Genomic DNA, 22,727 nt, shown 5'->3' with positions numbered 1-22,727 from the left:
GGAAGAAACACGTCTAACCAGTACACACCCTTTCAATCTTCCGAAGCCAGGGATCACCCTCGGCAACGTTCAAGAAAAACCTTGAGACGGGGAGGCTACAACCTCGCGTAGCATGGGATCAAATTTCTATACGCGCGCTCTAAGGGGGTGCCCCCCCTCTCGGTCCCAACCGGAAACACCCATGCCCCCTGACCGGATGACTGGCTTTAATCCTGGGCCAAGGTACCATCATCCCGGCCCCTCTGTTTGGTGTGTACACGGAAAGAGGTTACCAACTTACTAAACCGCATCCTGGCAAAAGAAACATGTGGTAGCACGGAAGGGAAAAGAACGATAACGTGGCTCCGTCCACGTTAACGTCGGGATTTGTCGGATGACGCAAGGCTGGTATGCTACAACAGTACCACCTTGCTGCCCTTCATGTCACCACATGATTAGGCCATCTCTCACCAGAGATCATCGCAACTTTGGAACATACGGGTAGTTGCCTCGCAAGCAACGGGGAACTCACCGATACTCATATGCCACGCACAAACATTCACGCAAACATGCAAAACACCTATCATATCAAAGGTTCAAACATGCTTGCCTGGTTCGGAGAAGTCGGAGTCTAGCTCGGCGAAGTTCGCGGCTCCGTCACCTCTTCCGGAACCTACGGCAATAACGAAAACGGGCACTAACGTGAAAACCAACGCGTGCATAAAAATCTCTCCAAATTTTTTCCAAATAAATCTCATAAAAAACTAGACAAAATTTTAAGACTGTCAGAAAAAGAATCACTCAAAAATCCCTTTTTATTAAAAAGTTATAAAGGTTTCTGTCCAGGGACTCATCTGTAATGAAACAAAAAAGTTCCAGGGTTTAAACTGAGAAACCAGAAAACGCTTCGGAAAGAAATGCGCTAGCTAAAGAGGGAAAGCGTATTTTGCCCGAAGGCGCCAACAGAAAACGGTTCGAGGGAGAATAGAACAGAGGCTGACATGGGGGGTCCACATGTCAGGTTCAAAAAGCTCGCCGGCGCCCGAAGACTGCGGTGGACGCCGGCGTCGAACCACGGCGAGTCAGGAAGATCGGAGGGTACAAAGAGCTTCAGCGTGTTCTTCCGCGTCGGTGGGTGGTGGACTCGACCAACGGGGAGCACCACGTCGACGGCGACACTTTCTCCGGCGGACGGCGGCTCGGGTGATGGTGGAGAACTCCCGTGGAGGGCTGGAAACTTCGAATTGAAGCGCGGGTCAGAAGGAGGGATGCATAGTGAAGCTACTGGCAAGAGATGGGAGGCAGAGGCGCACGCACGGGAGCGAATCGAGCTGGATCCCGTGGCGGGTCGCGGCGGCCGGAGTTGAGGAAGGAGACCTCCTCGGGGCTCTTCCAGTGGCTAGGCGTGCTCAAGGTGGAGTGCAGAGGTGGTGTGGGTTCGAGTTGAAGCTCGGGGCCTCTATTTATAGGCGGATCGACGGGGTGGCCGTGAACGGAGAATCTCCGGCGAGCAATTACGGCGATGCAGTGGATTGGCAGGAGGTTTGAGTGGCCAGGCAGCATCAGTGGAAGTTACTGGTGTCGTTCCCCCGCTAATCCCGGCTGGTCTTGGCGTAACGGCGCCGGTCCACGGTGGGGTGGCCGCACGGGCACGACGGCGGCAGAGAGCGCGCTCCGCGCCCTGCGGTTCACGACGAGAGTGGCAGCGTGTTCTGGGGAGTGGAAGGCCACGCGGCGAGCTCCGGTGGCTTGGGCGGCGCTGGGTGGCGCCGTCAGCGCCGCGCCTCTCTCTGGCGGCCGCAAAGCCGCCGCTGGCGTCGGTCACGGGGCGGCGCACCTTCTGCTGCTCGTCGCCGACGTCCGCAAGGTGCCAGACGCTCGTGCGGTGTAGGGGACAAGGGGGAGGGGACAGGGAACATGGCGACACAGCGGCACTGGCGAGATCGACGTCGTGTTCTGAAGAAAACGACAGTGCACTGAAATGTTCTCTGAACTTTACTGAACCTGATTTTGACAATGCACTGCAGGTGTTCGACAGAATGATTTGGCAATGATAAAAAATTTCCTGGGGCTGGGACTTGGTGAGGTGACCACTCAATGCACCCAGAGGCTGCCTGATTTTACTTGGAATTTTTGGAGAAAGATTTGAATGAACTTCACCAAATTTGACAAATCAGGTCCAAACTTGCAGCAAGTGTAGTTTGAAAAATTTGAACTGAAGACCAGTGGGTCTTCATGGATCTTGGTTGAGGGTTCAAGGGACTAGGAAGGGAAAAAGGTTTGGGGGCAAAAATCAAAACAGAAAGTGGAGTTCCTTTGTAAATCACCAATGGCTAGAATAGAAGACAGAAATTTGTTTGAATATGATTTAAATGGAAAAATAATCATATGGGGAGGTTCAACTTGCTGGATTTGATGCAAATCATGATCCAAAGGTGAGGGAAGGTTTAGGAGAGTGGATTTTCACTAAGGCCATGGCAAGAGAGAAATGTTGAAAGTGGCAAAGGATTTATCCAAAAGCCATAGTGCATTTTCAAAGAGATTTTCAAAAGGCATTTTTCTCAAGTGAAAAGTATTTTGTCTTGAGTTCAAATAAAAAGGCAAGGACCTCTAAGACCAAAAGCAAGTCTTGGGTGAATCCAAATAAAACTCTTGTCATGAGAAAAAAATTTGAAAGGGAGGGTCCTTTTGAAGAAATTTTTTAATTCACCTCCCTCAAGTCAAATAAAATCTTTTGAAAGTCCAAAAAAAATTGGGTGTCACAGGGGGTCCCCAGACTTGCCTTCCTGCGGCCCATGGCGTGGCTCTGCGAGCGGGCCTGTACGGCCCATCTTCACCAACAAGCACTCAAGACCCTCGCGAGGGGCCAAGCCTCGCGAGGCGGACTACACAAGACCTCCTCGGGAGCAGGCTTACCGGGTTGGCTCACGAGGGGCGGAGAGATCATGGCAAGGCAAACCTCGCGAGGTCCCCGTGACGTGAGCCATGACGATCGAGATCAGGCGGGCGCCAGGCAGGCGCCAGTGTGCACAATGTCCTTGTTTCCTCTTTGGTGCTAAGGAAGCAAGCGCAGGTGTGGAGTATCGAGGCGTCAAGCAAAGGTTTTCATATCAGTGCAACGAGACCAAGACCAGCAGGACGGCAAGGCGGAGGTCACCATGGAGCCCAAGGCAGCGTCACCACCAGAGCCTTTTGCAGGCGAAGACTGCTTTTGTCAGGATAAGCTGTACTAGCTGTCCCCTTTCAAATTGGTCGTTGTTGGCTCCCTTCCCGCTCAATATTTGGGGAGAGGACCAGGGCCTCTATAAATAGGACTAGCCACCACAGTAGGAGGCATCTGATCTTTAGCCAATCCTTAGCCACACATCGAGCACAAGAACACCTCAACCTCAGGAGGCTGTTCTTCCCCTTGTAACTGTTCATCCTCAGCCCGAGAGGCAATCCACCACCACCACACTGGAGTAGGGTATTACACCACAATGGTGGCCCGAACCAGGATAAATCTTTTGTCCCTTGTGTTGCGAGTTCGTCGAGTTAGCCCTTGAGATCTTAGCGAAGCTAGGACGTGGATCGGCAGGGGGAGAATTTCGTGCGCACCCCAGAGTTCGAACCTTGAGGGTTTTGCCGGAACCCGTGATCCGACAATTGGGTTGATTCTAAATTTATGTAAGAGTCCATACGGATCTTATAATGTCCACCAAATGGACGATAACAAGGCTAACATGTGCAGTGATGCTACATAATCAAACAGCTATGAAAGTAAGTATGGTCATACAGGGCAAGAGGTACTCACAAGAGCAATGCAGTGTGAAGTATAGTTGCGAGATTCTGTGGTCCCTTGAGAATGAATGTTCTTCTACTAACAGTTTTCGTACAAGTGAGACGTTAAGGCAAATGCAGAAATGTAGTTCAAATTGTGATGTGATATCATAGACAGTACCATACGATGCTGCCGAGACCAATGTGTAACAAGATTATTCCAGTCACCGTCGGATAAATGTAGCAGCAGAGACTTTACAGAAATTTCGTTTAGAGGCTTGCCATCGAAGTGCGCTTGCCTCAGGTAGGAACGATACTTCATCAATGAGTGCTTGAAAAGCGCAACCAACCCTTGCTCGTCTTCACAATCCAAGTTGGTCCTCGCCTATTTAAAAGAATGAAATCTTGTGTCTTCTGTCAACAAAAAACATATGTAGTAATGACCATGAATAACATTAGTACATTACTTACGCGTAAGTTGCGGAGGAAGACTGGAAATTGTTCTGTGTCTGCGGTATAATATTTCCATGAAGGAAAGATGCGCATAAAGTTCCTGACAACAATATAAGCTTTGTCTTCTAAACTGGGAAGAAATGGAATAGGGTCCTATTTGCTGCAATTGGGGCTCTCTCTGGTTCGAAAAGGGATTTGGCAACTGGATTTGGTGTACTCTTTGCTGGAATGGGGGTTTTGCGTCGTAGAGCTGGTGCTATGTCAACTGGCATAATCATAATGTTTGCTGCAGTTGGGGTCTGCTGAGTTGGGGCATCAGAAATGACCAGTGTAGTAGGGCTAGAGTCTGCTAGAGTTGGGGTGTTTTGTGGGTCAGGTGATATTGCAACTACACCTAATGGGCTATTTGATTTATCAGGTGCCACTACCTTTTCCAAATACTTTGCTTGTGCTTCTCCATGATCAGCAATCGCCCTCTTGATACACAAGAACAACATTTGAATGGATAAATATGGTATGATGACAGATGGAATATGTACTGAAAATGGATAGGCAGGGCGTATTCACATACACGACATGTAAACTAAGCTAATGGCAGTCCAACAAAGTAGAAGCAATGCAAAGCATCAGTTGCAAGATATGTGCGACCAATATAACCTTGGAAAGTTAGAGCAAGCACCTTGATGGGTGAACAAGATAGGGCATCTTCCTCTGACTCCTCCACTAGGGAGCTACATTGACTTAGGTCTCCCTCTAGCTCAGAATCACTGTTAGGATCATATTCTGAGCATGAATCTGTAGGTGGAGAGCGTTTGCATTGCATTGCATCCAGACTTGATTTCAGTCCCTTAATGCCAAGTTTTACAGCCATGGCATTGTTCTGCTTTATTCTTTTCATGTGCGCAAGCTCATAATCATTATGATGCTGTTCAGAATTTGAGATTCATGAAAACATAAAAAGTAGTCAGATTATCTATGGAATGCATTGCGGATTCAACTCGAAGAGTGTCTCCCTATAAACCCCTGCATATGCAAAGTTCACCCCCAACCGTGCTGACCAGACCACACACAGAAATATAAACCCCTTATGTCTCTATAACAGGCAGACACACATTTCAAAACTGAAGTAGGAACATTAGAATCATATGAAATTCGTATTTGAACAAAAAAACCATGGAATTATTAGTGGCATAATGTTTAGCTTCAAGGGTGGAGTGTTGGTACTGCGACACAAAGCAAGTAGGCAGATTGTATTCCATGTAAAAGATCGAAGCCTATGTAAAAGCTGGAAATGACACATTCTTTCTATACAATGCAGTGTTCGTTGCCCACACATGATGGAAGAGACCACATAGAGAAATACTATTCACTCATGTCTACGGTTGAAGTATTTAGAAACAGGGTGGTCCACCCTAAAAGAATATTGACAACAAATATGACAAGGCAAGAATAGATGTAGTGAATCAATCATTTCCTTGTGAGCTTACTAGGACAAGTATGCAGAATTGTAACTGCAGTAAGAGACCGTCCAAAATCTGAATCAAGAAGTTTGTCTAGCACTTATTGTTTGCAACTAATCGACGTGAATAATTGAATATTATATCGAATGAGTAAGAAAGACAAGTAAAATTGTCAACAAACCTGGCTTGCAGTAGTAATCTGGGTCAATGTCACTACGACCAACAATCCAAAAATGACTAGTGTCTGTTCCTAGGGCCAGAATTTTGAAAGCCCTGTGAACTTTACTGGTACTAAAGATTACTGAAATACATCTAAACCATTAAGTGTAGGTAGCACTTAGCACACAACAAACCCTAATGACAGTCCTGCCTAATGTGTAATGAATCAATTAGAAAATGGGTGATGAGGAGTGGCTGCTGAGTGTTGAGGACGTATCTCAGGATAAATCGGGTTGGCTTAGTGGGTGCTGCACGCCTGAGCCCTGAACGGACTGGGAAGGTAGGCAAGGCGGCGCGCCCGGGCAGCGGTGACGCTGTTGGGCGAGCGGCTCCTGACCTCCTGTTAGTCTGGCGTCTCCTCCTAGAGTCATGCCGTCCGGGGACGGCAAATCCCCGGCGAGGCAGGCGGCTGGGGGCGAGTAGAGATCGGAAGCGCGCAGCAGAACATAGGGGAATCGGGGCCTGGGACGGCCCAAAATCCCAGGGTGGGCCGACCCACCGTGGGCACCCTGTAGAGATACACACCCGAGCGGCGAACATGCATTTTTGAAACTAAATTAGGAACATTTAGCTGACCAATTAAACGACTCTGTTTTCATAATATCAGGTTTGTATTTAAACAACTAAGCTTGTTTAGCTTGATGGGTGGAGCAGTGCTATTATGACACGAAGCACGTATTCTGATCATATAGTGATCATAAAAGGGGGAAACTGGAGAAATGATATTTAGCAGCCATTGTTTGCTTCGAACTAAGACCTAAATTCTAAGAGCTGAAAAGAAAGTAGAGTAACCAAGTTAAGATCTATTTTCTGGTTGAGATCAAAAAGTTGAGGAGATATGAAGTACCACCTCTCTTGCGGCGCCATGTAGGCATCGGGGGTGTGATGGCTGTCGCTGGCGTTGAAGCAGATCTGCGACGGTAGACGGGTGCATCGGGGGATAAGTCCCGTTGCGGTGGAAGAGAAGGTCGTGTGAGCGGCCCTGGCAAAGAGGACGGCGGCGCCGATGAAGCGAGAGGACGTGATGCAAGGCTCTTGGTCTGTCGCCGTGGATGAGAAACGTCCATCTCTAGCAGTGGACGACGCAGTCTTGGTAGGCGCTCCGGCATGGTGGAGGACGGTGGCGATGGATGTGGTGGAGGACGACGGTGATGGATGGGGTGGAGGACAGCGGCGATGGATGGGGTGGCGGACGGAGGCTGGTGTGGGGATGGTGTTCTAGCGCGGACGGTGTATGAATGGGAAAATGGAGGGAGAGGTACGGGGAACCATGTTTTTCGGACACGCCTGTCTGAAATATAGGAAAGTTACGAACTTAGCCCCTGTTTAAAATTTGGACGTCTCGTCGGTTGGGGATACGACGGTAATCTCGCATCTCGCCAATATTTGCCCAGAGCGATTTCGGGCAAGGAGAGGGTGGTTGGCACCCATGGTTGGCGCCCACGGTGTATGAACGGGGCTGACAGGTAGGGCGGTAGTGTCATGTCTGAGTGAAGTTACAAACCTGCCCCTATGGAAAATATTTGCCTGCATCGATTTCGGCCGAGTCGAGTTTGTTTTGCTGCCCACCGTGTATGAATGGGGAAATGGAGGGAGAAACAGAGGTCTTTCGGACAAGCTTGAATCAAATGTGTTTTGCTGCCCATGTTTGGCGCCCACCCTGTCGGAATGGGCTCAGAGGCGGTCGTGTCACGTCTAATTGAAGTTACTATCCTACCCCTATTTAGAGCAGTGGAAAACGGGCCGATGGATTGTCCGTGTAATGGGTAGACAGCAATTTCCATCTCCCAAACACTTGGCTTCGGGCAGCCGACGTGGGAGTGGACATTTTGCCGCTTCTTTCGAATTTTGGGACAATAAGCATCCACGTTTACCCTAGCAACTAAATTCAAATCCATTTTGTATTCCAATACGAATCTTTATAAATCATTCTATATGTTTTTATATATCTTCAAAAGGATGACAAAGATGTATTCCCCTGTCATATACGAATATGGTTTACAAATGCCGATACTCAAATTCAGAAGCTAGAATCCAGTTTAAGGTGAATTCGAATATTTGGAACACTTCATGTCCAACTCAAATGTCACACGCAGCATAATGTGTACTCCCATTTAGATATGTACACAAGCGATGTATCAAGATTCAAATACCGAGTGAATCAACCAAGAATGTACAGAACTAACAGACATATAAACACTTAGAATATATGGATCAATAATATCAACTAACATACATAAGCCAGGCCGCTGTACTTTTTTTTGCTACAACAGCATCCTTTTTTTTAGCCAAGCTACTGCAGCATCTTGGCCCTTTCCGACGCGTGCCACTTATGGTCCATCTGTACTACTAGTATTGTTGAATGCACATTCAGCCTGATTGGCATTTTTGTAGGTCTGGCACAGCAATCAAAATGAAATGTCTCCGAGTCTTATCAATTAATACAGACTTGTGCTCAAATAAAATTACAAACAAAGAAACAATTATTACATGATCTCTAAAACAAATGGTTTGATTGATTACCTGAACAAACAACACAAAGGTTATTCAACGATGGAAAGAACATTTCACCTATGATTTACCAAGTGGGAATTTAATTTCCTTTTTTCCTTCAGGACCTTAACAATGTGGTTAGTCTCAGCTTGCTTCGTTTTGAAATCCACCAAATATTTAATGGTTGTCTTGAGTACTGCTACTGATTGTGTTGTTTGCTTCCTCAAAATGTCAACTTCATCTCTAAGTGCAGAAGCAGAATCTCTTTCTACCACTAGTTTAGCCTCTAGAGCATCAGCAGTTGGCAATTCATAATGCATGATTGGGCCGGTGGCACTGCTATGGGATTATACAACGTCCATGGGGACCTCGCTCTTTGATCTTGAGCTAACCTGTTTTGCCATTAAAGTTCCAATTGGATTCAGAAAAGTTGAAGTTAGCAAAACATCTCAACTGGGAGTTATAACAGCAAACCAGTTAAACAAACAAGGAATTAAAGAGTTTCAATTTGATGCTGAAAAGTAGTTATTAACATCATTGTAACCCGTTGTTGCAGCAACAAAGCAGTTAAACAAACAAGTAGCTATTTAAGTTCAGGCAAACAGGTAATTCTTAACAGTAAGTATCAAACACATAGATAGGCGCAATCTATAATAGGATTAATAGGCTGTGGCATTATGTAATCAGTAGCAAACTAAATTAAGCCAAGCAACGTAATTGAACAATTTTGCAATAAGTGGCTAACTAAAATTCCGAGAAGCAGGTAACTGAACTTACGCTAGTTCTTTGTATAGGCACACTGCAACTTCTTTTTCGCTTACAAGGTTGTACGAAGGAGTCCATGGCATCAATTGCTTGGATACGCAGTCCCAATACTTCTTTCTTACCACACTGCATTGGTAAGTCGAATGGTTAATCTAGTAAGATGGTGCGTCCTTGATATGTTATATGAGGACGTGTAGTCAGACTAGTTGTAGCCACACACATCACACTGGCTTTTACTGTATATTTCATGCGATTACTTTTGGCATATCGAGATCCAAGCAATCTACAATAGGATGAAAAGACTGGCATCCTTCACATTATTGGTGAACTCAATTCATAGAAACAAGCAATTCAAACATTTTGTCGGTAAATCAAAAGTGCCACTGGAATATTTTTCACTACCCCAATCATACACGCAAAAAGGGGCGACGCCACCATAGGGGCTGGTATTGGCGGCCGCCTCGGGTGGCTCGAAAGTGTGCACCTAGTTTAAGTTGTCCAGGTTGGCCCAGGCTAGTTTTGTTCGTTCCAACGCACGAGCAGGCAATGTAAAAAATGAAGAAAAATGTTTCAATTTGGATAAGCCAATAACATAAGTGCAAGGCAGGCCCTATAGCAGGCTCGCGGCCCAAACGAGCGCCTCCCATATCGATCGACAGCAGGAAAAATCCAAATTCATCTGCTCCAGCCTCCAGTCTAGTTCGCTCCTAACCTAGCCGCCGCTGGACAGACCGACACAACACTTCCTGACGCCCTCGTTGGAGGGCGGTCGCCGGGCTTCAAGCGAACGGAAGGATAAGAAGATGAAGATCCAGCGTGGGAGGCAGCGGCGGCAACACTGGCATGGCATCGAGCTTGCGCAAACGGACAGTCGCAGCTTGCAAGAGTAGCATGCGCAACGAGAAGGTACATCACATCCCTGATTATATCTAATTCAACTCTTCAATTTCTGGCCAATAGTTAAACCTGACGGTGTTGTAAAACTGCTTGCATGTAGGGAATCTATGAGAAAATGAAACCAATTTCTACGTATTTTATAACTCCCCCAATCAATAATGAACTGACTGAATCTGATGTATCTAATCAAGTTTCCGGTGCAAACATCCAAGCTCATGTTGTTCTTGAGCCTGAAGTGTCTAATGAACAGACTGCCAATGAAGGATTTGATGCAAACATTTTACATGCTCCTGGTGATGAACATATAGTGTCTAATGAGGCATCTAATGCAAGCATTTTGCAAGCTCCCGTTGAAGGATTTAGTGTCTAATGATGATCTGCTATGTTGAGAGAGACATAGAGATTTGCAGGCATTGATGACAAGCAAATTATAGTGCATTTTCATGGCTTGAGGAAACGTCGAGGCCATCTACCAGAAAGTCCACGTATCATGATAACGTAGCATAAATACTTTTCTAATCTGTTGTTTGAAACTATTGGCATACTTGTGCAGGATAGATATATTGATATGCAGTTTGCGCACTGGTTATAGGTGCAATTACACTTCGATATTTTCAGCCAGAGAATGAATAATTCAAGCAGGTACAAACCATGTTTGTAGTCCTTGTATACCATGTTGCATTTTGTGTTTTTTGGTGCTTGCATCATTTAGTGTTTATAATCTGAACTACTTTGGATCATTAGCTGGTTTTCAAAGTGCACGTAGCTTCACATTTCTCAAGTTATGTTGATTTCCGGAGTGCAGGTGCCTTCGTATTTTTTAAGTTAAATGTTCGCCCCTCGTAAATTGAATTCGTGGATCCTCCACTGCACACAAATCATACACGAATGCCAATATGAATTAAATGAAATGCAGGGACATATGCTAGATCGTTGTACAGGCTCACTGCAGCTCTGCTTGCGCTTGGGATGTTCCATGTACAAGTCCATGTTACCACTTGATTGGATGTGCAGGCCGTGTGCTCCTTGCATCCCCCTCTACATTTTTGACACGGCGAATGGTTGATCAAATAAGAGGAATTGACCTTGCTATTGTACCGGAGGGCAGATACTTACAAGGTGTGTAGATGATATATCTCCCTGTTCGGGCCTCGATCGACACACCCTATACTCTCTCATGCAGATTGTCTGTCTAGGTCAGTCCATCAAAGCCGCCCCCAGTCTTTCGACCTCATGGCGGGCCACGCTTGCTCTCTCCCCCCCTCTCTCTCCCTCTCTCTCTCTTTGTATGTCTCGATTGACCTTGCTTTTTCTCGGAAAAAACGATATATCACCATGTTTGAGCCCAATTCGACTTATTCACATTGTATACTCTCTCACGCACATTGTCTATCTAGGTCACTCTCTCCAACCCGTCTCACTCTTTCGATCGCACGACGACCCTATGTGATCGATTGATCTTGATTCCTCCCACGCACAAAATATATCTACACGTCTGTGACTGGATGATCTCTCAAGCTCTATCTTACAGCCCTCACCCTTGCCAAAAGCTCAATCAAACAATATCTCTCCAGAGCATATATATCTGTTCAATGAATGTCGGACCACACTCACTTTGTCTCTCTATCTATATGTCTCTCGATTGACCTCGCTTTCTCACGCCGTATCTTCCACACATTGAAGCTACCTCTCCATCCCTCGCAAAGCCAGTGCTATTTACATTGCGAGGGGCACTCCAACCTTGGATTAATTTGTGTAGGCATTTATTCCGGTCGGTTTAGATTATATTTTCGTAGCATTCGGCCCACAACTACTCCAAACACCGTTGCAACCCCCGCAACTCCCCTAGTTGATTTCCCTCTGGCTCGATCATCGCTCTCTCGCACGTCCTTTCTCGCCTTCAACGTCGCACCATGGTATTATTGCAAAAAACTCTGTTGTTCTCTTTAATTATTATAAATAAGCTAAAAAACTCCACACCGATAGTCCACTTGGAATGGAACAAATTTCGACCCACAAATTAAAGTGCTACAAACTACACACCGAGGGGCCCACATGTCATGAAACAAATTTGGACCCATATACAAATTAAAAAATAGAGGATGAGGATCGAACATGCGACCAGGGCCTTCAAGCCGTACGTCAATAGGCAACATACGTAGAACAACAATGTTTGTTGTACCTCCCGTTGTTCACATAATCTTTTTATATTACCACAGCCTATTTAATGGATAACATGTAATATTATTTTTAGTACTATTCGCCTTCACTTACTGGTGGGTTCCATGTGTGCTCTCTCTCTCTCCTCCCCTTCTGCGTTTAGACGCACGGGCAAACACGAAGAACTCGCGGGCGATGTTGCCGTTGACCATATCTGGACGCGTTCACAAGTTACGGCACCAGTTTCACGTGCTAGTTGCACTAGTCAGTGTGTACGTGCAATGCACGTTAATTTGGAAGTATATTAAGTGCATGCGGATATTAAGTAGGATATTATTTGCGTGTTATTATGTGATTAGAACTATTTTTGGCATGAAATTAACTGCATGCTAAACGTGTTGAGCGCTCGACAGCAGTCTAGGTCGTTGGATGACAAGGAATACATTTGGCTTGATGACGTTTTATATTTAATTTGATACGGCTCTAGCAGAACATTCAATCGATCAAACCATAGATTTCGTTCAGTCTGACTCCGACTTTAAATTATACGACGATCGATCTAAAATAAACGGAAATGATAAACGTTCGGATTTTAAGCATGGCAATCCGAACGTTTTGCATGGCAAATTTAGATTACGCGGCGGTGGTGGGGGCGTCTTGCGGTGGGAAGCGGCTCCTCTGCCGTGCTCTGTGTGTCGTCGGGCCACGGACCGACGGCGACGGCGGCGCCTTGCGCTGTTGTTGGCGTACTCCAGGACGTTGGCCTAGGTTCAAGGAAGGCCAAAATGTTCTAGACTTCGGAGCGAGTCAACTGGCGGGAGGAGGCGACTGGCGTTGGTGCAAGGAAGCGGTCGATGGCGGCCATCCATGCCGCTGAGGGGGGCACTGGCACCCGCGCGGGGACAGGCGCTGTCAACAGCGCGGCGGAGACATTCGTGTGCACGGGCACCAGCACGGGCGCGCACATCAGTGCACGCGTAGGCGCATGCGCTGGCAGGTGCACGGGCACCCGCGTGGGCGCGCGCGTCAGGGCACGCGCAGGCGCATGCGTTGGCAGATGCACGGGCGCGTGGAAGTCAGTGGGGACCTCGTGGAACCCCGTGGCATCAAGCTCGGCGACAATGTGCGGCTCCCAGCCCATCAATGCCACAGGGATGGGCGCTGGCACAGTCGGGGCGACGGGAGCCGGAATGGGAGAGGGGACAGGCGCGGCGTCTTCCCGCAAGGCCAGTTCAAGCTCGTCCCAAATAGCCTTATGTTCTTGAAACTCCGGCTGGGTGTCTTCCTCAGGAAACTGGAGGACTAAGGGCAGACCATTGTGATGCGGCAGGGCGTACGTTTAGGTCAGGCTGGATGGAGGTAGACGACAGGAGAATCAGAGAGGAAGAGAGAAGATTGTAGCGATACCGGGTAGTGCGGGGTTGATTTTAAACTGCGGCGCCGACGACATTAAAAGTGGCAGCAGTTGGGACGAAGGTGGGCGGCGGAGCCTGGTAAAAGGGCTTGCTTCCCGGTGAGCCTTCACAGCGGTCTGCTCCCACGCCTCCCTGTCAGCCGGCGCAGCGGTCTGCTCGCACGCCTCCCGTCGAGTCACACGCTTGCTCGGATGGCACCTGCCGATGAGAAGCGGGACTCGTGGCGGCACGTAAACGCCCACGGTTTCAATAGTGAAAGCGTTCGCCTTAACGTGACAGGTCTTTGTTCCAAAATACCTTGGCTCTTCATTGGTGCAACTTGTCATAAGCAGCTTGTCTCAAATTGAAGAAAAAATTACGAACTAATATTTGTGCCATATCACGTGACCATGCTCAGTTTCAAGAGTTTATGGTCACTTTTGGATTTTCTGAAATGTAAGATCCAGGATTCGAAACAATATCATAACCTGCATCATGCAATAAATTTTCAAGCCATACATTTGTCCTATTGTATTTCTTAAGAAAGGATTTGGTCAAACATTTTGCTTAGTTAGACTTCAGACAAGTTATATATGCAGAGCAAAAGGATAATCCCTCCGTACTAGTGCATTGCCTGATATATTAACTCAAGTACTAGGCACGAATAAACGGGCTCAATTCTGTGCTCATCCTAGTGTAGTAGTAGTAGTACTAGGCAATGCAGTTGACGGGTGACCTTGGCGAGCGGCGACCGAGGGAATTGAACCGTTCTCGGCACGGTAGGTAACGTTGTCTAGTTAGTAAAGCATCCCTCCGTTGTTCATTGGTAGTCATTATGGACCGGGGACATGAGGGGAATTTCCTAGGGCTGGAATTTTGGCCGCCAGATATTTCGACTCGAAACGCGGAGGCTCGACTGGTTGGGGTTGCCTAATGTGCGTACCACGCATGCCACCAGAAGGACACGAGCCCTTTTTTTGTTTTTTTAGGATCAAAACGAGCCAAGGTCCGGCTGGTACGCCGTTGGGTCCTACCATTCGAGAATACGAAAGGAACCTTTTAAATTGCCGGACGAATCTATGTGTATTACAATGCCCGTATTTTCCTTGCAAATACTAATCTCAACGTGGTAATTGATATATGACGAGTTGTTGAATTAGAGTGAGTTTGTGATATAGTGATCTCAACATGGATTTCACATTTCATGGTATCCCTAGTAAGTTTTTCAATGCAAATTCAAATTTAAAAGATGAACAATATGGAGGTGAGAAAACTTTGTATGTATCAAGCATATGACCACACACACACACACAGACACCCACACACGAACACAACAACAATCCAATAAATAGTGCATCTATTTTCCCAACCATGCATGTATGACATGAATTCAAAAATACTCCTTCTGTTCATAAATATTAGTCTTTTAGAGATTTCAACAAGCGACTACATACGGAGCAAAATGAGTGAATCTACACTCTAAAATATGTCTATATACATCCGTATGTGCCAGTCCATTTGAAATCTCTAAAAAGACTAATATCTAAGACATGCATGGTCCTCAATTCAATATTTAAAATGAACATGAAACTGAAACATGAATATTAAGTCTAGTACTACAGTACATGCAAATGTTGTGTTTAATTAGGCGGAGCTATGATTGTCGGGGGTCAACCCCTCGACCTTAGATAAAATTGTGAAGCTCTGTTTAGGGTTGTTTAGATTATATTTGTCCACACCCTCCCAACCACCGATTGGTTGTGCACCCCCACCCCTCCTCCCCGGGAGAATATCATGTGCCCCCATACCTTAGATGCTATATGCCGATACGAGTTGCTTGGAGCTTGTAGATCTGAGATATAGCAGCTCACATGATGTCTTAATATTTTTACAGGAAACCTTGATGAGTTTGAGAATTGCACACAATTTGTACAAAAACTACTCAGATGCCCTTGGATCCCATATCCAACGACCTCGAGGCTCGTATCACCGTAGCATCTAAGATGAAGGAGGACATCATATTCTCCTGTATGTAAGAATATCATGTGCTACCACACCTTAGATGCTTTGGTGATACAAGCTCTTCGGAGCCGTTGGATTTGTGACCCAACACCTCCTCGGTGGTTCAATGTTTTTTTGCAGAAAAGCCCCCAAAGAGTTCGGCCACTGGTTACAAGCATAAAGACTGCTCAGATACCATTGGACCTTCGATCAAATGACCTCGAAGTTCGTATCACCGTAGCATCAATGCTGCGAGAGCACCTTATGTTTTCTCGCACGGGAGAATATGAGGTGCTCCCGCACCGTGGATTCTATGGCGATACGAGTTCATGGAGATCTAACGGCCCACAGTAGGAGGTTTGAATGTTTTTGCAATATACGGCTGAGAGAGTTTGGGAATTGCGCAGAAAGTACAAGTACTACGCATGTGCCATCTGATCACTGATCATACGACCTAGATGCTCATATCACCGTAGCGGGTAATTAAGCTACAGGGAGCACCTAATATGAGCAACGGGGAGCCGTTGGATCCAAGATGCAGCGGCACGCACGAGGCCTGAATGTTTTATTTGCAAAAAAAACCTTTGGAGAGTTTGGAAATTGCGCATAATTAAAAAGACTACTCCCAAGCCATTGGATCTCACTTCCAACGGTGTAAAAACTCGTATCACCATAGCATCTAAGCTACGGGGTGGATGTGATATTCTATGCCGCTGTCATTTTTGTTTGTAAACTTGCAAAATACGTGTAACTCGTGTCGTTACTTGTCTAACCACGCAAAGTGTTTGTACAAAAAAACATCCTACACTGAAATGTCGGAACAACACACGGGGGTCCCACTTGTCATTAATCAAATTTGGACCTAAAACTAACAAATCCGAAAGACGAGATTCGAACTGGCAACCTGGACTACAAAGCGTAAGTCGATAGCCTGAAACAACAACGGTTGTTGGCTTTGTCCCATAACTTGATTTTATACAGTATTACGTTGAGTAGAGTAGAGGGAGTGCCTCGTCAACACGTGCATGACCGTTGACTCACTTACTGGTGGGTCCCAGGTTTGCGATCTCTCTCCTCTCTCCATCGTCTAACCTTTGCACGGGCACACACGAAGAGCGGCGCTAGCTTGCCGTGGTGTTCTTACAACTAAAAAAAGCTTGGAAAATAGAAGAATCTCCTAGAATAAGAGACGTTGTTACTGGTCGAGACGGAGCTAACCACACCTATCCTCCGTGCCATGTTAGCATGATGAAGCTGTGTGGCTAGTGTGGTGTTTTCAACCGACTGGCTGGGTCCCGAGGTCGAACCATAGGTACTACGTCTGATACAGTAAATTTTTACACGCACATTTTTCCTCCGTGCCGAGACATGGCACACCCTACCGCGCGGTTTCGGTGTCCTCCCGGGTGGTGCACACATATATTCTTCCTGACGTGGGACGCCCTACCGCGCGTTTTCGTCGAAGCAAGTAAATGAGTCGTCAAATCACGAAAGACCACCTTTCCCGCTGAGTACATCAGTGAAGCACGGTGGCTAGCTAGTTGGGCTAGTTCGACCGATTAGCTAGGCCGCCGCCACATTTGTTTTTTCACCCCTTTTTTTATCTACTTGCTGGCAGGTAAATTTAAATATCCACCGCGGCGTTGCTCTGGTGTTTGAGTGCGGCGGGATTTTTAATTTTTTGATTGACGGGAGCAGGCGCGGCAGGATTTTTAATTTTTTGATTGACGAGAGCAGGCGCGGCAGCAATTAGTCATGATGACTCTGCCTGTAAAAACCACTGCTCCCTGATGTGAGAAGTTGTCGACTGGTGTTTTACCATGGTGAAAACCAAAAGATTCCCCGCTCCTCGGCTGGCTCTCTCCGCCTTCCCGTAGATTGCATTGCCTTTCAGCCGTTTCGCCCCCTGCATCACCAACGTCGTGCGCCTCGAGAAGCAGAGGAACTTCGGTGGTGTTTAGGCGCCCTCTACATGGGCATGTCCAGGTCTCGGCGCAACATGACCGTTGGATGAAACTCAGACGGTGCAGATCAGTCACTGTAGCACAAAGCGTGTGGGTGTATTTGGTTGCATTCTCATCTCAATATAGTTGTTTCCTCTTCGTGTATTTGTGTTAACCTACTAGTGTGGACTCATGCACCCTTCATACACCCTGCCTAACACTATTTGTGCTTCATATGGTTCATGTTTCATGGAGTACTGTAGCATCGTACTCTCCGTGCGTTGTATACCTAGTTCTGTTAACATTGATCTCACCGTTCATTCTCGACCGGACAGTCGAAAAAGCGGTACTATGTTACTACATTACTGTTCATATAGTTGACATGCGCACAACATCATTTGTTGTCATCATATCTTACTACACTAGCAACAAGATTATGTAGTACTGACGTATGAACCACTGCGCATGCCTAGTAGTAGGAGCACTGTGTATGTTCAAGTGGCTATCGTGTTTCGCACTCCTCCGTCGTAAGAGTGGAAACGCTTACTGTAATCATTTTTTTCTTCAGAAAAACAATGGACACGCTCTACCATGCGGATCCTCCTCCAGCCATGCACTAAATTACTCACTTTTGCCGACGTGTGGGACAGCCAGCATCGGGGTCCACCAACCATGCACTAAATTACTCCGTAGTAGAGTGACGGTAGACTACCCCGATCGAAGCGTCGCAGTAATGCCCAATGAGCCGTCAAACCACAAAACCCCCTCCTTTCCAGTAGTAAGTTGGATGGATGAAGCAACCATCACTTCACTCTTCTCTCTCAGCTTCCTCTCTACCCAACTCGCTTCTCCCTCATCTTGTTCCTCATTTCTTCAAGAAAACCCCGACCTACTTCTGCCATTGTTCTTCTCTCCCAAAGAAGGAAAGGTGAGTTCATCAATGGTGTTGATTCTGGCCAAGGCCCGGTCTTGCAACCCCGAGACTGATCCTATAACTCCCTCTCTGTTCTTCTTTTGGGTTTGTGATTATGGTTTCTTTTCTTTTATTTCTATTTGACTGTTTCTTGATGGACGCTGGAGCACCGGCCGAAGTGATGTCTATGGCTCTGGCCAAAACCGTCGAGGCTCATGGTACGAAGAAGCGCAAGCACCCCGTTGAGACTACCGCAGACAAGCTCAAAGCCATTGCCCTGTCCAAGCCCCCCTCTCTGGGATCCCTCATGAAGCAAGTGCAGGTAATATCTCTTCTTGACGATCTCTTTCTCGATCTTGATCGTGTTTTTTCATCTAACACGCAGTACTAGCACTAGTAGTACAACTTTCTGGGTGATCTTGCATGTGATTTTTGTGTGCCAAATGACGGTTCTAAATTCCTCTTTTGACCAAAACATGCGAGAGGTTGACATTGATTTCTTATAGATTACTTTCAACTACTCCCTCTGTCCCAAATTTCTTGTCTTAGATTTGTCTAGATACGAATGTATCTAATACTAAAATGTGACTTGATACATTTGTATCTAGACAAATCTAAGACAAGAATTTTGGGACGGAGGGAGTACTTTATGAACATCATGCTACCTTTGAAGAGGGTATATTTGCCTCAGTAACTTGTGTTATGGATATTGCGAGTAATCCCTCTGCTCTCATGCCTTTGAAGACATGTTCTAGTGTCTTTGTTCACTCATTTCTGTGCGTATATGTAGTCATATATGGAGTATAATATCGAAAATCATCTTATATTTCTGAACGGAGGTAGTAATAAAATATGGTTTCTGTTTGAATTAGAACCAGGTCCGCGGTGGAGATGAAGTTCTCAAAGTCATGCCGTGTGAACCGGAAGACCTGAGGGTGAGTTCTACTGCTAAACTATCCAGCTGCCGTGTCCTTGTCGCCACTTGTCCTCTACTAGTGTTTTCCTGTAGCATTGTTGTCAGGCGTGTTCTCGAGGCTGTACTTGACCACAACAATTTCCTGGTTGTGCCTTCGATTATGAAGGGTGTGGTTCTTGTAAAGCTTCCCAACAAATCTGATGCGGCCTGTCTTCATCATCATGTTTATGAGTTGAAAGACCACTCTGTTAGGTTCTCCAAGGTTGACGAGATTGTGATGGTGCATGTAGACATCTCTCACGAAGTCCATGGCCTAGTCAGTTATGCGGGGTTCATCCCGTAGGTCGGTGGCAAGAAATAGTCTCCAGAGTTTAATTAGTTCAACTTTGCTTGTCTGTAGTAAGTACTATTGCTCAGTACTTGATTTGTGTTTGTGAACCCTATATTGTTTATTAGTACTGCCGCTTTTGGTGTGTGGTCAGTCCTGAGAACGGTCTATGTTAATGTCTGTCCACTCAATTCAGTCTGTATATTTTGAAGTATCCAGATCATCTTTTTTGTGAGGACGGTTTATCAATTATGGTTACACTCCAATATCTGTATGCATTGCAGGGTTTATCGCACCCACCAGGATTTCCAGTCCCATGGATGTTCGGTCCATACGATTTGTCATGACCTTTGGACTGTCCTGCTTGTGGGAGTAGGCGGGGCCCCTGCATGCCACCCGTAGTTGGACGATCAATCTTCTGTTTAGTACTTCAACATAGTGATTTCCTGGTAAGGATTCACTCGTGTCACATCAAGTAAATCTTATTGATTTACTGTCTAAATCTTATTGATTTAATGTCATGTTTTCTTTCTTTTCCTGCAATTTTACGATGCAGGTTTTGCCATGTGACATTCATCATAGAATAAACCGTTTGGTTTGCTCTACGATGGCTATTTTTTGCAGGTTTCACATCTTATGTCGTGTCAATAACGAAGGCACTGTCCATCACTTATATTACTTGAAAAAATTGGATCAGTCTGTTGTCTGAGTATAAGATGAATCCCTATGATGAACTGCAGTTTGGTTTAACAAAAACGCCACAATTAGTCCTTCTCGCATTTAAAAGAAATGAAGAAAAAAACTGGATCACGGTCACGAAGCCTAGTCAAGTTAGAAAGCTGATCATAGCAGACCAAACACGATCGCCGTTGTCTCGCACACCGATACCACCTTCAGCAATGGATCGAGCACCGGCAGTTGCTCTAGCACTGATTGCGGCAACAGCTCAGTCTGATCCAGCTGAGGATTGGGCACCGACCACGTCAGCGGATCAGGCTGATCTACCGGAGGATCGGGCATCGACACCGGCACCTGCTCTGACACTAGCTCTAGAAGGAGCACCATCTCCGGCAGCAGCGGAGGCTTCAGCACCTGCACCAACACTTGCACTTGCATCTGCTCCGGCCCGTGCAGCGGCAACCGAACGAGCAATTGCACCGGCAACAGACTGGGTTGCAGTTCTCACTTCATATACCAAAGTCCTTACAAAAACCGACATGCCCACCTTCTTGGTAAGCATTGGCCGCCCAAGTGTTTCGTTCTTTTTTCTTTCCATGTTGTTTCGCATGATTCACTGTGTTGATCTAACTGTTTGGGTATGTCTTCTTGTTTGCAAACAGAGAATTCCTAGAGCAACGAGGGAGTCGTTAAAAAATCCGGGTGACAGCGGCCAAGTTTCTCTTACCATGCGCAGACTTGGTGTGAATGAACCTGCTCAATATACCGTAAGTACAAAGGATGGTTGCATGATGATTGATGCTAAAGGATGGTCAAGGTTCAAATCTAAATCATATCTTGCGGTAGGGGATGATCTCAAAATCAAACTTTCTCGGCAAGGAGAGCTGGTCCAAATCAACTTTGAAATTCTTCAGTAGCAGCACGCAACTGCCGAACTGATCTATGCTCCGAGAGATTTTGATGTAATAATCTGGCATGGTGAAACAAGTGTCCTGTGTGTATAAGTAATACGACAGTATTATTTATCACATGGTATATCGTTGATAGAATTGCAACTCTCATTGCTGGTTAGGAACTGTCGTTTGATTTCATTCCAACACCTGTCGTGCTTTATTCAATTTTTTGTATTCACCTTGCGACAGCATCTAAAACCAGCGCCGTAACGATCGCTTGCAATATGAAAAGAGCTGAGGTAGAACACATGGGCCCCCATACATGCATGGTGGGCCTGCGGCCCAAAGTCCAGAACCGTGAGCATGTGTGAGTATTATATTCTCAGCTGAACCCCCATAATGCCCGTGCGTTGCACATAACATCAAGATGCATTTGTATGAGTATTTTATCTTGTGAGAGAAAAGGATGAATGAGGGAAGGCCTTGTTTGCAAACGTGGAGAGGTGTGTGGGTACCTTTTTGCAAAATTGCCATAGTTTCCTTCCTATCCGTCAGATATAAATCGGACGGCCTATATTGCAGGATGGCTGGCACACCATCATCACCAACTCATCTATACTGTGGTAAAACAACTCTGTTTTTTATAATTATATATTTTATATATTCCCCTTGATTTTTCTTATGTATAAAGTTGTGATATAAAAGATTTGTATATTTCTTTACAGAGGGAGTATCTCTCTGTCAAAAATATATTTTTGTGTAACTAGTTACTCCTGTCTTTCTACTTCCTTTTGCTGATATGTGGGGCATCCGGCAACGGGGTCCACGTGCCATATGCACAAATTAGAGTGCACAACTGCACGGTAGACATACCCCGGTCGTAGCGCCATAGTAATGCCCAACGAGCCGTCAAATCACAAACCCCCCTTTCCAGCTTTAGCAGTAAGCTGGACGGACGAAGCGGCAATATTTCACTGGCCTGAATCCCCTCCTCCCTCGTCTGGTTGTTCAGAGAAAACCCCCTCTCGGCGATTGCATAGGGTTTTCTCATGGAGAACCAGGTACGAATTCTTCATCCATCCCCGATAAATCCAAGTCCCTTGGTCGCGGGTAATCCTAGCATGGCAGCCGCCGCCGTTGATGCATTTTTCTTCCTACTGAATCGAGTGTGTTTCATTTGCAGTGCCCAAAGTGCGAGGACCCTACGGGTTTCTGCACCCTCGGCGAGACGCCACACTTGTTCCTTCTCATCCTAACACAGGATTTTAAAATGCGCACAGTACGTTCCTAGAATCCTCTTTTCTATCCGAGAGGGTGGGGTTTTTTTGAACATGCTGCCGACTAATTTGGAAATTTGGATTGCTATATTTGGATAAAAGGTACTACCAGTACGATGGTCAACACATACGTGAAGGAGGAAGTTATTTCTAGATTTGGATAGGGAATAGATTGTGTTCTCATATTATTTTTCCTGTA

Source organism: Aegilops tauschii, chromosome 6, assembly GCF_002575655.3.
Source record: "Aegilops tauschii subsp. strangulata cultivar AL8/78 chromosome 6, Aet v6.0, whole genome shotgun sequence".
Lineage (NCBI taxonomy): Eukaryota > Viridiplantae > Streptophyta > Magnoliopsida > Poales > Poaceae > Aegilops > Aegilops tauschii.
The sequence above is the reverse complement of the archived record's forward strand: the minus strand, read 5'-3'. Positions refer to the sequence as shown.